Raw genomic sequence first — 16706 nt, 5'->3', positions numbered from 1 at the left:
GTCCTCAGGAGCCATGCCTTACCTGCCACACCACAGGGGACAGGCTGAGGGTCTCACATGGGATGAAGCACTCTGTCATCATCCTCCCTGTGCATCATGGCAATCTGATATTTCAGGCTGGAGCTTTGCACAAAAAGCTTCCCACCCCATCGAGGGTGAAACACTTGTGTGTTTTTCTGGGGGATGGATTTAGAGGATAAAATATCCTTTCCCTGTTCACCAAGCCTGAGCCCTGCAGGCCCCCGGTTGCTTCCATCTGGAGTCTGGCAAAAGTCAAAGACATTGAAAGCATGGATGAGGAGAGCAGCTGGAGCCCGGGACGTGTCCATGGGTCCCAAGTGCCTCAGCCTAATAGAGATCCATTAGGTAAGGTAGCTTGTAGCCTCCAGAGCTTCCTGAAAGAGATAAAAATCTAGTGAGGCGGAAAAGCCACACTTTCCCTGCATCTCGGAGGACTCTCTGATGAAAGGCCCCATCGCCTGGAAGTTGCAGACATGGGGGTCGTTACCACTAATAGCCGAAAGCAGCATCGGCCTTGAGAGAAGCTGCGCAAGCAAAGTTTGCGGCTGCCCAGGTAACGCCAGCAGTCGTTTCCCAGGCACCGGCTGATCGCTCCCGACGTGTGTGCGAGCAGAGTCGCCCCGGGGGCCCGCAGGGTTTAACAGACTGTTAACAGTCAGAGCGAAAAACTGGCCAAAATCGGGGAGTTTGCTGGAAAATGGTTGCCTGGCATGACCTGGGAGAAAGGGAACGGTTTTAAGGAGCGGGGGAGGGTGTTTACTGAGTGTGAAGCAACCGATTTAAAGGGTCTCTGGGAGCGAGAAGGAGGGAGGAAGAGCCGCTCGCAGGCGTTAGCTGCGTGCATCAACCCAGAAGGAAACCAAAGCCAAGGGCATGGTTCGGAGGAGCATCCTCCCGGCACGTCCCCGGCGCGCAGGGCCGGCCGAGGCTGGCTCCGTGCAGTGCTGGCACCAGGGGCTGCAGCCCGCAGCCCCGCTGAGCCGTCAGCTCATCTTTGTCAAATAAGTGACCCAGCCTCTAGCTGCATCCCCAAAGGGAGGGGGTTGTGAGAGGGAAATCCTGCAGCTTGGCACCTACACTCTCACATCACCGGGAAGCAGCGGCAGGACCCGCAGGAAAATTCAGGTCAGCAGGGACCACTGGAGAAAAATCAAAGAACATGCTTGCAACGTCCATGGACACTTCTAGGGACGGGGATTTGGGAGAAGAGCTCCGTTAGACTTTGACCACCAGCCTTGGAGGATGTCACAGAAATATTCCCTGTAGTGACAATGCCACCCGGACTACAGAAGGGTGTCTCTGTGCCTGCAGAAATAGGATATTCGGGCGGTTCAACACCGAGTGGGGAGGGATGCGCCGAGCACTGACACTGTAAACAGATTGTTTCTGGCAGGGCACGGTGATCTGGAGAAGATCCTTTCTGTCACAGCCAGAGAGCCCGACAGACCCAGATCCCTGCTGATCATGGGGGTGCAAGCCTAGCAGAGCTGCCAGGCCCTTGCCCGAGGAGCAGGAGGAGGAGGGAGCCATCACCATCATCAGTGTGAAGTAAAGCCCTGGGAGCCTCCCTGAATGTGGAAGGATTTGGGGTGCAGTCAGCTCCTGAGAAAAGCTGGCAGTGGATGTTTGGAGCCCCAAAGCTACCCAGCCAGCTCCCCCTCCCTCCCACCCAGAGAATCAGAGACACTTTCCTCTCCCAGAAAAGTGATTTTTACCATGTAGAACTGAGCCGGGCTCAGGGCCAAGGGGTGAATGAGGGAAAGGGTGCTGCTGTGGGATGATGCCCCATCTTGAAGGGCTGTGCTGCAATAGGAGGGCTCCAGCACCTCATGTTTGTGTGCTGAGGAGTGCTGCCAGAGTGGGTTTTGCTGCTTGCAAATCAGCAGCAACACCCGACATCATCATCTAGGAAGAGCTGAAGGCGAAGGAAGGCTGTCAGGAAGAGCTTCCAGCATGCGCTGCGACACTGTCCCCTGCCTGGAGGCAGAGGAGAGGCAGAGCTCCTGCTACTATCCCTGGGGGTACACGGGGTGTGTGCATCCCCCCACACCTCCCACCATTCCCCAGGATACATCCGAGAAACGTGGTTCTCTCGAAACTTTAGCTACTGAAGCTGGTTCTGTTCCAGCCAGGGCTAGAGCCAGGGAAAAGTCTCCCCTTGCCTTTGTCTCTGTGAGGGAAATTTCTTTGGCCTGTTCGTAAGTCCTGAGTTTTCTAGATCCATTGTCTAGGACTGGGATAAGGGACCCCTGGACTGTGATTAGGGATCCCTGGGCTTGAGTGCTGGCCTAATGTGCAATAAGATGCTACTCCCCTCCTCACATTATCATAGGCTCAATGGATTAGGGAAACCAAAGCAGATCCTTGGCTACTGGCATTGGAAAACTAAAGCAGGGAAAAGTTAAATGCACTGGGGCAGGCACAGAGATGAGGTGGCTGAGCCCAGAGCAGCCACCATCCACCCTATTTCCAGCACAATGTGCACAAGGATTTTATTTTCCTGCCTGTGCTTGATGCTCTGGCTGTAAAATGGCTGTAAAAGAACAACTGTGCCTCATAACGGCTTATAGAGAATACAGAAGCATATGTGCTTTACCATTACCATCATAACTGCAAACATTCAAAAGTTGAGATTTGCGAGCTTCCAGCTTCCCAAACACGGCTGGATTCGAATCCAAATGACATCCAGAAGAACGAGGAGAAAATCAGCTCAAAGCAAGGGCTTATTTTTAATTTATGTTGCCGTATGGGCAAGCAGGATCTGGGCTGGAAGCCCGAGCTCCCTCAGCTGCCACTGTTAGAGGGCAGCCATGCCTCCACATACAGCACAAAGGTCCATGAGCATCAGCTGTGACCCCCCAGGCCCCCAGGCTGTCTGCATATGGACTTCGCATTTAGGATTAAATTGGGAGATGCTGCTGGTAAATGCTCCCCCTTTGCAGGCACTCGGTACCCATCAGCTCGGTACCCATCAGCTCGTTAGCCCAGGGGTTTTGCTGGAGCAGTCTGGAGGTTGTGTTGGGGATGGCTCCAGAGCCTTTGCAGCCCTGTTTACACTCATCTGGGCTTCAGGGCAGTCAGTTGGACATTGACCCAAAACTGTCCCCTCACTGGTGCCTGCAGGCTGAGCAGGAGCACCCCAGCCACAAACCTCCTTCTGTGTTGGGCTTGTGTGGCAGGTCCCTGCTGCTATCCTGGGTGGAGCCCGAGTATTTTCTCCTTTCCTCTTCAAAATAAGTTTCTACTAGTTTTTCAAGCATTAAAAAGCCATATAACACCTGGAAGCAGTAATGCACAGCCCAGCTTACTCAGCAGTGCAGTGGCATCTCTGGCTATGCTCCCTCTCTTCACCCCCTCCCCTCTCACCCCTGACCACCCTTCCTGATTCAAACCACATTCATTTAGGGCAAAACACACCCAAAGAGAGAAAGAATGAGAGCAGCCATTGCAGCACAGGGCATCCTCAGGGCTCAGTGTAACAGCTGTGTGTGAAGGGGGTCTGCTGCAGGGAGGATGGGAGGCAGCAGGGCCAGCCCCAGGCTGCTTTAGCCAACTGTGGAGCAATAAAAACCGGACCGTGGTGGCAAAAGGGACCCAGCGCTTCCCCTCCCGTGCTTGAGCACCTGAGGTGGTGGTGGTGGTGGTGGTGGCAGTGAGCTGTTGGGGTTTGCTGGGATGGGGGATTTAGGGTGCCTGTTCCGGCGGCCGAGGCAGGGTGTGCAGGAGGAGGCCATATGGCCGGGAGCAGCGTGCTGCGTGCTGCCCCGGCGTCAGACCGGCAGCAGCGGGCACAGCCTCTCCTCGGGAAGGGCGGCCGTGCCAAGCGCAGACTCTGGCACAGGTGCCGGCCGGCTGCCAGGTACACTCAGGTGCTGCGGGCAGCTCAGAGCCTGCAGGGCAGCACGGCATGGCCAGCAGGGCAGGATGCCTCTGTGCAAACCAGCTGTCCCTCCTCATCTCCTCATCCCCTGGAACCAGGAGACGTGTAGGGGCTCACGACCCCCACACAGCAGAAGTTTGGGTCAGGTGGATGTGACTGCGTGTGGTTGTGGTGGGGTATGAATGTTGATGAAATCTTTGCTTCTACAAGACCAACATTTTGATGTGGAAACAGAGGATGGATGACTGGTGGAATGTCGGCAGCAGGAGCACATCCACCTCACCCTCTGCTAGCTCTTTGTGCAGGGGGACAGTCTCTTCCAGCAGAGACTTGAAGGGTCTCAGCACACTCCTCCTCTCATGATAACCCTTTTCCAGTATTAAATATTAAGCCCCGAATGTTTCAGGGTGTGTCCTGCCTGGCTTCATCTGGCCTTGCTGCTGGACCAAAGGCGGCAGCTGTGGCGTTTTTCACCCCAGAGATACCTTTGGCTGGCTAGGTGCTGCAGCTGGGCGCTCAGAACAAGTCCAGGCAAAATAGGAACTCAGTTTACCTTTGGTGGAAAAGATTCAGGCAACGGTGAAGAGAAAAGGAGCGGGTTCTGCCGTGTAGCTTAGATCCAGAGTTTATTGTAGCATGGTAGATTTCTGAATCTGGCAACAGCTCCAGACAGCCAGAGACGGCAGAGCCAGAGACACGGCAGAGACCCCGCCTGCATGGTCTCGTGTCTTTTTTAGCCCCGGGGACAGGGGGAGGGGACGGACAGGTGAGGGCCAACCAGGTGTGAGCAGGGGAAGGGTCAGGGGATGTGGACACTAGGACAAACCAATGAGCCCAGGCCTGGGGGCATCTGCCAATCACACAACGCCTTGCTGGAAGGTGCCAGGCAGGAGGGCAAAAGGGGAGGGTGAAAGGTTGGCACACCTGAGGGGGATGGCATAGGTGAGACAGGAAATGGCGACACACTGCAACATTCCAGCAAAGGCTGGCTCTACAAAAGGCTCCCAGTCCACTGGGCTCCTGCCCTTTCTTGAGATGCTAAGGGGAGAAAAAAAATCAGGGATGTGTCCTGAGAAAGAGGAGCTTCAGGTAGATACCAGGAAAGGCTTCTGAGCAGAATGGGACAGGGAAGACCTTTAATTAAACCCAGGGAAGGCCCAGAGAGTCAGTTTTGCTTTTCCAATGGAAGAGAACAAGGGTGAGAAGGTAAAGAGAACACAGAGGTGTGGATGTGCAATGCCCATGCACCACCTCTGCACAGAGCAGCGTGCTGTGCTGCCTTTGGGACCATCACTTTCCTCCACCTGCCCTTCCACAGGCACTGGTATGTGCCAAGCTGCCTCTTCCCCTCTGTAGCAGCAAACTGCTGGCTCTCTGTGCCCTTGGCTTCCCAAGAGTGTCCCAGGATGGATGTACTTGTCCTTTGATGTCTCTTTTCAGTGGATTACAGAGGAAGGAGAGGGCTTTGCTATCAGAGGGCTGGCTGTGAGCAGAGCTCCCTTTCCCGCCGGGATCCTTGGGCTTTTGAGCCAACCTCATTTTGGCATGATCCGCCTTTGCGAGTGAGACCTGCTGAAGATGGCCCAATCCTATTAGCGGCAGGGATTTGCTTCAGGTCTCCTACCATTACCCTGATGACATTTTGTTGTGCAATAAGCCTCTGTCTTTTGGGAGACTAAATATCAAGCGTGCCTCTTTCCCACATAGGAACTCTCCCTCTGCCACGCCAGCAGCAGCCTTGCTGCAGCAAGCAGGAGTCACCTTGGTGCTCCTACTAGCAATGTCATTTTCCTTCTGCCTCCCAAATCCCAGCCCAAGGACAGGACAGATGCCACCAGCAGCAGAGCTTTAGGTGAAACAAGTCCTGTGTTTTCTACACAGGAAGAGCAAGTTAGTGAGTACCTTTGAGACTAATACAAGGACACATGGTGGGTGCACCCACCAGTTCCCCCAAGGGGAACAAGGGACCAGGGCGCACTGAAAACTCCTGTGACCAGGGATGCAGGAGGATCTGTGGCAAATCTTGGGGAAAAGAAGGGAAAGGGAAAAAGGCAAAATATTAGCTCCCAACAAATAATTTCTGAAGGTCTGTGGGAGGTTTGCAAAGTGCTGAGGCTGGATGAGAGGCTCAGTAACTACCTGCAGCTCCACAAAGGACAGGGTAAGGGGCATAGTATACCATGAGGGGAATAGGAGTAAATTAAGCAGAAGAGGAGAAAAACTGAAAATCCAGACAGAGAGATGTATGTGGCTATAGACAGGCCTCGGACTGGAGCAAGAGAAACACCATTAAAAACATGCCAAAAGCAGGAGAGAGGGATTGGGGTGGGGGATGTGACAGGTCTGCTCTCACCTCTGCCGCTGTCTGAGTGCGGCACCAGGGTGCAGGTGGAGGGGACTGTGAAAACTCCTGTGAGTTGGCTGATACTGTGGGCAGGGAAGGCGTGTGACCGAGTGAGGAGAGCTGTGTTCAAGCCTCCCAGGTACTAATCCTCACTCATCACTCCTCTTGGAGGACCAGTTCACAGTCTCAGTTCCTGCAGAGGCAGATGCCCCTGATGTCCCCCAACTGGAGCTCTCACTGCTGGACATTCATCTTGTCACAAGAGCCCTTGTGACACACTGTGTGGTTGCCCTCTGGTGCTGCTCTTGGCCTCATCCTTTGCTTTCTGCCCCTCATGTTCTGTTTCAATATGTACCATCAGCCTTTTGCAGTCAGAGAATGATGATGGCCCTGCCCTGGCTGGAGATGGGATGTGGCTGCTGGAGCAAGGGAGGTAAATGCAGGGATGTGGCTGCCCCGATCATTTTTAAAACTTGCCAATATTTCTAACAACTAGTGGAGGTAATTGCAAATATGAGGAGAAAAATAAACTCTCGGCATCTACCAGCAAGTGGGTTTCTGCTCTACCAATGGCAGCATGGAGAGCCCAGCAGGCTTGGGCCATGTCCAAATTAAGTGCAAAAACTCCCATCCACCATCTTTTTTAAGGATGGAGTGGCTGGCAGGCACGGGGTAGATGCTCCTGACACCACTGGAAAAGGGAAGCCATGTGCTGATCTGGGAGCTGGGAGAAGAGTTTGGCCAGGGGACCCCTTCCCCAGGGTCCTGCCTGGAGCATGGGAAGAGGGAACCACACCCTGGCAGAAACCAAGCTGACTCAGGAAGCTGCTTCCCAGCCTGCCCCAGAGATTCCACGTTAGCACAGATGTGTCACTGAGCACAGCATGACCAAAAGATCTCCTGATTTCTGCTCCCTTAGCATCTAGGAGATGAGACCAGACCCTGGGCCTCTAATTTTGGGAGGCATGAAGGATGCAGAGTGATAAAGATTCGCAAACATGGGAGCTCTCTTACCTCAGTTTGTCCCTCTTGAGTGAAGGCTGGAGCCCCTGTTTCATGGGGAAGACTGACAGCTCAAGGCTGCTCTAGGTAAAGTACTTCCAACACTTCAGGAGAAGGAGAAAAGCCCAGACATTTGCACCTCCTGCAGTGTGAAGGTAGTACGTGCATCAGAGATACCAAACGGCTCTTTGGAGGGGCAGGGGATGTTTTAGTATTGATCTCACATTTAGATGTTTAGCTCACATTTCCAGATTGTCCTTCAGCTCTGAATAGGAGCTTGCTGGCTGCGTGGTGACAGTGGCCACCACCAGCCTGCCCTCATCAGGCAGCAGGACCAGTGGGAGAAGGGGTGGCTGCGTTGGTGGTGGCAGGGAAATGTCATGCCTTGCTGAGCAACAGAACTGCTAAGACAAAAAAAGCTCGGTCTTGAAAATTAGCAACACCTGAGTGGCCCTTCTGCTGTCTTCCACATCATCGCCAGAGACATTTCCCCATTGCACCAGCTTTACCTCAGGGGATGGATGCCACTGCAGGCCATGCTGCCCTCACTGCCACTCTCATGCCACTTTCCCCTCCCTGACCTGCTAGTCAGGCTCTGTAGCTTTGGAAATCAAAAGGGCTGGAGCTCCAAAGGCTCTGCCAGGTTCCCCACCCACCAAAGTGCCTGTGGGGCTCTGCCTTCATCAGCAAGGTGTGGGTTTCTAGTCATCCTTCTCACAGAGAAAAGACTTGAAAAGGTAAAATGAGTGTAGCCTAGAGGCTCAGGAGCCTGAGATGAAATAAGAAAAGTTCCAAATCTTCACTTTTTTCCTTCTTTCTGTTCCACTCTCACAATCTTTATGCCAGTTTTTGGCTTTCTGCAGGCCTGGCTCCTGCCCTGAGGTGCCTGAGGGTAACACTGTGTCAGGGCCCTTGAGAGAGCTGCTGGTATACTGGGAGGGCTTTGCAGTCTCTTCCTGCAGCAAAGATGCTTTGCCCCTGGAGTGGGAGAGGTGGCTGCTGGCACCCACCCCACTCCCCCTGCATGTGCTGGGGGTCCCAGGCAGGCTGCCAGCCCCTCACTCTCCATCTGGCTCACACCAGGGTGAGCAATCCCTTGTGCACAGTGAGCCTGGAGCTGCGGCTCCTCTCTGGGACATCTCCCGATGAGCAGGTCCCCCTCCCTTCGCCTCTTCCCCAGGGCAGCCAAGCCGCGTGGCTCTGTGCAAGTGCAGCAGGAGGACAGATCTGAGGAGACAGGAGGAAAACGAACTCCCTTAAATGTGATGGAGGCGACTGCCTGGTTCTGTCAGCCATTGCCCCCTCTGCCCCCCTCCTCCCCACACCCAGCTTGTCTCCTGCTGTTTTTCTCTCTCTCTGGCTATAAGATGTCACAAGGATTAGGCCCAAATCTCCCTGGGTGCTGCACTCACCCCATGCTCATCTCTTGAGGTCACCTTGAAGTTGAGTGCTGTCCCCTCTAAGCCGGGAGTTGGCCACAAAGGCGGCTGCAGTGGAAATCTCACCCTTGAAACGCCGGGCAGGAGGGAGCAGATGTGAAGTTCTGTTGTCACCCTTCAGGAACAAACCATTTTAAATGGTTTAAATGGTGGCCAGCTAGATTTGCTTCTGGAAGAGGGGATCACTGGTCCCTCTGCCCAGAATCAGCTGAGCTGCACCAGCACAGTGGGGCTGGAGACAGCAGAGTGCTCAGGCAGAGCCCTGGTTCTAAACCCTTCAAGTTTTGCTCCAGTTCCCAGGATGGTCACCAAATGGGAGTTTGTGAACCATGATGCTGGCACAATGATTGCGAGGTGCACAGATGTGTGAGGCAGTGAGCACTGGGAGTCACAGCAGTGGCTGGCACTGTCCAGGCAGATCACCATGGCTTTGGGGTCATTGCTGTCAAATGATGTCATCGAGTGTCACATCTGCTCCAAGACCTTGCTGGCAGCAGATACAAACCTTTTGGACTCTCCTAATGAACCTCATCTCCTTCACAAAATGGCTCAGAGGGGCCATACCTGCGCCCAATGCCCCAAAGCCATCCCTGCCACACTGTACCCATGCATCTGGGGCACGTGAGATGGATGCAGTTTTCCTGCTGCCTCTTTCTGCTGCACATCTGTCCACCCCAACACACTGCCTCTGCCACCATCAGGGCAGCCACTGTCCTGGGAGACAGCCCTTGCTGTCCTGGCACGCAGCAGCTCTGCAGTGGGGCTGCCTTTTAATGAGGAGTTAATTGCAGCTGACAATGCCTGGGCCAGGGAGTTCTCTCCTGGGTCTCCATAACACTTGCCCAGGATGGAGTGCAAGAGGAGGAAGAGTCAGTGCTGCCAGTAAATGTGCTCCAAGACAGACAGCGAGGGAGCAAGGGCTGCTGCATCTTTATTCCCTGTTGACCCATTTAAAGCAAGCACCGGTGACTAAGGGAGCTGGCAGGAGGATAAAAATACCTCCCACATGTTCCCTAGGAGGCCAGGGACAGAAATAGGGGTGCCATCACCTCTCTGGTGAGTGGCTGGGGTCACACAGTGTTTTGCAATCCCAAAAGTGGAGTCTCCAGCGTCTCTCACAGCAAACACAATCACAGTGGGGTCTCCTCTGCTCAGAGCATCCTGTCACACACTATCCCAAGAGTCAGTTCCCTGGCAACCTCCCTTTCCTTTCTTGGGGCTGAAGCAATCAGAAGAAAAACAAGCAAACAAACAAGAAAAACCCCAGAAGCAGAGGTTCTCCCTCACTTCCAGCAAAAAGAGGAAAACATCACACAAGGAAATCTTCCCTGCAGACCTCAGCCATGCAGGTCACTGCACTGCTGCCAAAATATCTGTGTCACTGTACTGCTCACTCTGTTGGGGTCACATCCCCGTGGAGCTATGTCCCACTGCAGCCAGAGCAAACAGATCCTGGAGTCCTCCTTACCTCCCTGGCATAAACTCCTCCAGACACTGTATTGCCACCTCATGGGAAAACACACACGATTTTCTGGGTTGGCAGCAGGGATCCAGTGCTGCCTTCCTGGCCCCTCCACACTGGCACACCTGGGAGCTTTTGCACTTGAAGTGGGCTCAGTACACAGTCGTTTTGCTAGCAAGATGCTGGAGACCAGCAACCACACCTGGTACCTGGTATTTTATTTGGTCTTCTTCAGGTCACGCAGCTGCCTGCTGCTTTATTAAACCTTGAAAGACATCTTTTGCAGGCAGAAGAATATTGAATCAACCTGGTTTATTAGCAGACCAAAATGTCTCAAACCAAGCAAGTGGACTACAGCAGATAACCCATCCACTTGACTGCATTTAACAATTCAGCAAGGAAGAAGAACCCATGCAGGAGAGTGCTGTGCCTGGGCTCACAGAGGGCACCAGATCTCCTCACATGGGATAGCACAGAGAGGTGTCACAGGGAGGTATCAGCCACCTTCCCTACCTGATGGGCACAAAGCCCACTGGCCAGGCATGGGAACAAGGGTGGATATGGGCCAGGCATGGGTTCAAACTTGTGGAGTTTGCTAATAATTTGTTCATAAAAAGATGGGGGCTTGGGGTGAGTTACAGCACAGAGCTGGCAAGCTCTGGCCTTCTCCCTCTTCACTCATCCCAAACTCCCTGTCAGGGATGGAGAAGGCTTGCAAAACAGCAAGCAAAAAAGTCTCTCTTGCCTATGGGTTTCATGGACTGATATATCCCCAAAATCTGGGTGAGCATTAGCAGGAGATGGGCAGAGGTTGAGGCAGAGGTTTATGAGCACCAGCCAGTTGCACAGCATGCTGAGTGGGCAGCACCAGAACCCAAACAATGCTGTCCCTGAAGGACTTGCTTGCTGAATTTATCCACCCATATATATAAGTAGACTGTGTAGGGCAATGCCTTAATGCTAGTGAGGGTGTAAATTGGTCCCCTGTAGAGTTACAGTCATTGGGAGAAGCAGTATATGCTGAAATAGGCAGTCCTGCTTACTAAATCTGTAATTCCAGCTCTGGCTATATTTTCATCTTTCTAATAATATGTGCAAATATAGTAAGGATGAATCACAGGCTGCAGGCTTCAGGGTTTTTTTCCCATCCTTTCTCTGCAAATCCATCATGTGGGGGAGAGGGGCTGATGGAGAAAAGGAGCTCAGACCCAGGGGAGATCCTGTCCCAGCCAAGCCTAAATCCATCCCCTTGTACATCTCTGTGCTGTCAATCCCAGCCAGGAGCAAGCGGTCCCTCCCACTCTGATTGCCTCCACCATTTCAACCCTGCAGCGTAACATTCCTTCCCAGGACACTCCTGAATCATTCCCAAACCAGTGGACCTGTCCCATCCCTGTCTGCGTCCCAGGGCTCGTACATCCCCACATCTGGATTTGCCTGCTGGGAATTTGTTGCTTTGTTGCAAGGACCTTTTGCAAATGTTAATGCTTTCCTTGCGCTGGAGAGCTCTTCGGCTGATCTGCCAGAACACATTTCACACGCTTCTCCTAAAATTATGCCCTTTGCTTTTCCCGGCGTTCAAGCTGCAGCAGAGCCCGGTGCGCCAGCGGCATGCAGGGAGCGCAGCGAGTCGGCCGTGCCGGGCTGCGGGGGCAGCAGAGCGAGGGGTTAAGCGCTGCCCAAGCGAGCGTTTGCTGCCTGCTGGCTCCTGGGCAGAGCGGGGACAGCAGGGGTCCGCACGGACCCACCCTGCTGCTTGGGCTTCCTGAGTGCCAGCTGGATCACAGGATGCCTTGAAGCGAGGCAGGCTTCAGCATTGCCCCTGTGACAGCGCACACAAGCCTGGGCTCGAAGCACGTCACAATTTAGGCATGGGCATTTTAGCTGTGGAGGCTCTGGATTTGGGCAGAAAGCAAGGGATGAGCTAAAGACAAGCTCCTCTTAACACCTCCAAGGCCAGGAGTTCCCCCACAGTTTGTCTCTGCTGGAGCCCACCCATGCTCGGGTGTACACACTCCCTGCACAGCATTTAGCCATCTCCTGCATTGCCACTGCTGCTCTTTGGGCCAGGAGCAGGAGAACTGGATGTGCCCCAGCAGGTCCCTGTGGCTGAGGAGCAGAGGGGACTTGCCATGATGTGAGAGGCAGCAGGTGGAGAGGTCAAGGAGGTCTCTCCTGAGCATGGGGTCAGTGCTCAATTGGCTGCAGTGGACACTCACTGGCACAGGGATGTGGTGTTTAGGGGGCTCTTTCCCTGCTGCTCCCGTGGCCATTTGGCATCACAGCTGGAATGGGGCTCAGGGGGGCAGGGGAGTGCTGGGGCAGAGGGTTCCCAGCAGCCCGCTGGCACAATCTGCCCATGTAGATGGAGATCCCTCTACACTCCCTGCATCCTCCCAGTCCCCTCTATCTTCTTCATCCCTGCGTCTGTTGTATTCCTCTGTGTGCTCTGCATCCCTCACCTTCGACCACATTCCTAACCTTTTATCACATCCCCCACATTGCTCTGCATCCCTCAATTGCTCCCGCATTCTTCCATCCCCTGCATCCCACCACAGTTTCTATAACTTCCCACATCCCCTACATCCCCCACATCCTCTGCATCACCTCATTCTGCCACCCCAGAACATATGAAACTTACAGGGAGCTTGCAATTACCTTAGACTGTAAATGAGGACATTTAGTGTTTACTGTCCACCAGCAGGGTTCCCCCCAAACATCCCTGTTGGGAAATGCCATGCGGGGATCCGGATTCTGTCCTGCCCCTGGCCCTCTCCAACCAATGCTGGCTGTAAACAGTTAGTCATGACTGTCGTCTCTGTGGTTGGAGCTGCTTAAGTGCCTCTTAAATGACTCACTGGGGAATTTTTATTATATTTTTTAATAACTCATGGTGTCACTACAGGGCATGAAGTTTGCTTTGCTGAGTTTGTTTTCCTGTTCCCTTGCAGAGATAAATAATTGAGGAGCTGAAGAGCAAACCCAGAGAGACCACTCCTGGGAATACACTGGGAAATGTGTCACCCCAGAAGCATTAATAGATTTAATTTTTATATTAGTGGTGAGGGACAGGAAGAAAGACAAAAGGGAATTCATCAGGAGTGTATTAAGGGGGTAGAGAGGCTGGGGCTGTGGCTCTGAAAGGGGTTTGGGAGGGAGTTAACAGGTCTCTCCTTCCCCCTCATCTCAATCCACTGCTCCAGTTCTTTCTGACTGTCCATGACAGGATTGTCGAGTGACAAAATGATGCTCCCTCTTATTTGGGGAAGGAAATGTTTTTATCAGCTCACATTGCAAATAAACTAGGGCCACCATCAAGGGAGGGCAGTGGTGGCCATGAAAGGCCAGCGAGGGTGACCAGCTGCAGCCTCCCTCATGTGCTCATTCTTCTCCAGGAAAGGAGACTGGATCCCTTCTACGAGGGTTGAGGTCCTTGTCACAGAATCATCCAATCAATGAGGTTGGAAAAGACCTCTGAGATCATCGAGTCCAACCTGTGACCGAATGCCACCATGGCCAGATCATGGCACTGAGTGCCACCTGCAGTCTTTCCTTAAACACCTCCAGGGAGGGTGACTCCACCACCTCCCTGGGCAGCCCATTCCAATGCCCAATCACCTTTTTTTCTGAAGAAATTCCACTTAATGTCCAACCTAAACCTCCTCTGGTGAAGCTTGAGACTGTGTCTTCTTGTTTTGTTGCTGGTTGCCTGGGAGAAGAGACCGACCCTCACGTGGCCACAGCCTTCTTTCAGGTATTTGAAGAGAGTGATCAGGTCACCCCTGAGCATTCTCCTCTCCAGGACAAACAATCCCACCTCCCTCAGCTGCTCCTCACAGAACTTGTGCTCCAGCCCCTTCTCCAGCTTCATTGCCCTTCTCTGGACACGCTCCAGCATCTCAGTATTGTTTCTAAATTAAGGGGCCCAAAACTGGACACAGGACTCAAGCTATGGCCTAACTAGTGCCAAGTACAGGGGAAGAATCACTTCCCTAGTCCTGCTGGCCACACTATTCCTGATACAGGCCAGGATGTCATTTGCCTTCTTGGCTACTCAGACATCTGAATATTCAACCAGAACCCCCAGGTCCCTTTCTGTCTGGCTGCTGTCCAGCCACTCTGTCCCAGCCTGTAGTGCACAGGGAGTTGTTGTGGCCAAAGTTCAGGATCCAGCACTTGGTTTTGTTCAACCTCATATTGTTGGATTCAGCCTCTCTATCCAGTCTGTCCATGTCCCTTTGCAGAATCCTCCTGCCCTCCAGCAGACTGATATTCCCCTCCAACTTGGTATCATCTGCAAATTTGCTAATGGGAGATTATTGGACATCACTGGAAATGCTAATGGAGAAGGCAAACCTTTCAGTTAAGGAAAACAGCTTTTTTTTTTTTTTAATTATCCAAAAACTTTTGCAGTGCTGAATTTAAATCACCAGCTTTAAAATTATCCTCACTTCACAAAGAATTAACAGCCTTACCAAATATTATTATTGTCACAGAATAAGAATGGCAATTATTTTTGGCGGAGGAGGAAGATGATCTTTTGTGTGTCACCCCCACTATAAAACCCTATTTAAATTGCCATCCTGAGCTCAGTCTTGGCCACAGTTTTTGGCTGCAGGTGCCTTCATCCTGGAGTTTTGCTACTCCACAAAATGCCGGCACTTCTCGAATCAGGAAGTGACATCTGGGTAGTGGGACCCAGTCAGACTGCAACCCCCCGTAGGGAAGGAAATGAGAAAGACATCTGCATCACTGAAACCTTACAGGACAGCAGAGTGTGTGTCTTGGGGGGGGGTAGATGGGGGAATCTCCTGAGAAATCCCACCTGCTCTTCCCTGCCTGCAGCCCTCCTCCCAACATGCCTCCCATGGCTGTCACCCAAACCCCCACACTTGCCCATTGATCCAGGCTCAGAATAGCTCCTGTCAGCAGCAAGGGAGCTGTGGCCAGCTGACACTGGAGACAGCAGTGAAGGACATGGGGCTCCATCTCCATAGCACCCCACTGCTGGTGACCTCCTCCCTCTGCACCCCTGCGGCTGCACCCTGGGCTCTCATCACAGCCCCATGCTCAGAAAAAGAGGGAAAAAAGAAGAAATAACATACGGCAGGAGAGGGAGGGGAGGATGCAATGCAGCTTGGAGCAGGGCAGTCTGCACCATGTGTTTTAGCTCTGGCACCAGCCACCTTGCTGCCCAGATGACCCTTTTGAGGGGGGTCCAAAACTGGATCCTTACTTTTGGGGTTCTTCCACATCCTGTGTCCACTTCCACAGCCCTTTGGGAATGCCAGTTTCCCAGCATGAGGAGAGCCCTGCATTCCTTGGAGGTGTCCCTGTGAGAGAGAGGGGTCAGTCCCTGTCACAGCGGCACCTTGAAAGGAGTGCAGAGGCTCTCCCTGCACAATCTGCCTGTCACCACCGATCACTTCAGGTGTCACATGAGGTTTGTGTCACTCGGCAAGGTTCTACTCGCCTTGCTAGCTGTGGCCAGGATGCAGAATGGGTTTTAGATTACCCCATTTGCTGTGGGAGAAGGAGAAGTTGCCCCCCCAAAGCCCAGGGGATGTGCAGGTTTGCCCTATGCCTGCCTTGGGCCTTTCCTTGGAACATCCCCTGAATGGGGCCAGGCTGATGCCATAGTGCAGGGCTGAGCATCCTCCTCCATGAGGCTGAGTGTCTTCCCTACCTAGCATAACTCTGACCCTGCATCCCCAGGGTGCTCTGGGGAATGAAGGTCCTGGGCATCCTGAGAGCATTTGGGACAGCTGCTAAGGGGCAGGAGGGGGGGTTTCCCTCACAGCCCAGTATCATCTCTGTGCACAGGTGCAGCTGCAGTCTGGCAGGTAGCTCTGGAGGCAGGTGGCATCACCCCAGGACTTGGGCAGAAGGGGCTGTGTGAAAGGGTTTGGAGGGGGTTTTCTGCAGGTGGAGTTTCCTGCAGGTGGGGTTTCTCCAGGCAGGTAAAGCTGAGTGCATTGCAGTCCCTGTCCAGCTGCTCTGGTTGCTGAGGTACAGTTTTGGGTGCTCCCTGGAAAGCCCAGTGTTGTGTCTTCACTTCACAGTGATGGGGAGAATGTGGGGCTGTCCCTTGGCCAGCTCTTTCTGCCAGGAGAGCTTCTGTCTGCTCACCACAGCTACTCAGGTGGTTTTGGGCCGTTCCCTCACTTGATACCCTTGGGAAGCTGCTCACTGATCACAGCCAGCAAAGCCGGGAGCCGTGGGGGCGGCCCCAGGGGAGAGCGCCAGCCCACAAAAGCAGTGAGGAAATCCCCTCCGTGCCAGGTACCCAGGCAGGCACTGCGCCCCCTCCCACAGCTGCCTCGGCACTCGAAAATACCGGCGGTTCTGAGTGTGTGTGTGTGTGTGTGTGTGCAGATACTGTGTCTGAAAATGACCAGGGCAACTTCTCTGCCTCTCCCTGGTGTGTCTGTGGACTGAAGTGATCCTGACACTAAGCAAAGGAAAAGGAGGCTGATCGAAGCTGAGTGGAAATTTTTTTCAATCTTTCTTTAAGTGCGAACACCATCTGTCTCCCCCAACTCCGTCAGCGCTTCCAGT

Source organism: Molothrus ater, chromosome 5 (assembly GCF_012460135.2).
Source record: "Molothrus ater isolate BHLD 08-10-18 breed brown headed cowbird chromosome 5, BPBGC_Mater_1.1, whole genome shotgun sequence".
Lineage (NCBI taxonomy): Eukaryota > Metazoa > Chordata > Aves > Passeriformes > Icteridae > Molothrus > Molothrus ater.
This window is presented reverse-complemented; position numbering follows the sequence as displayed.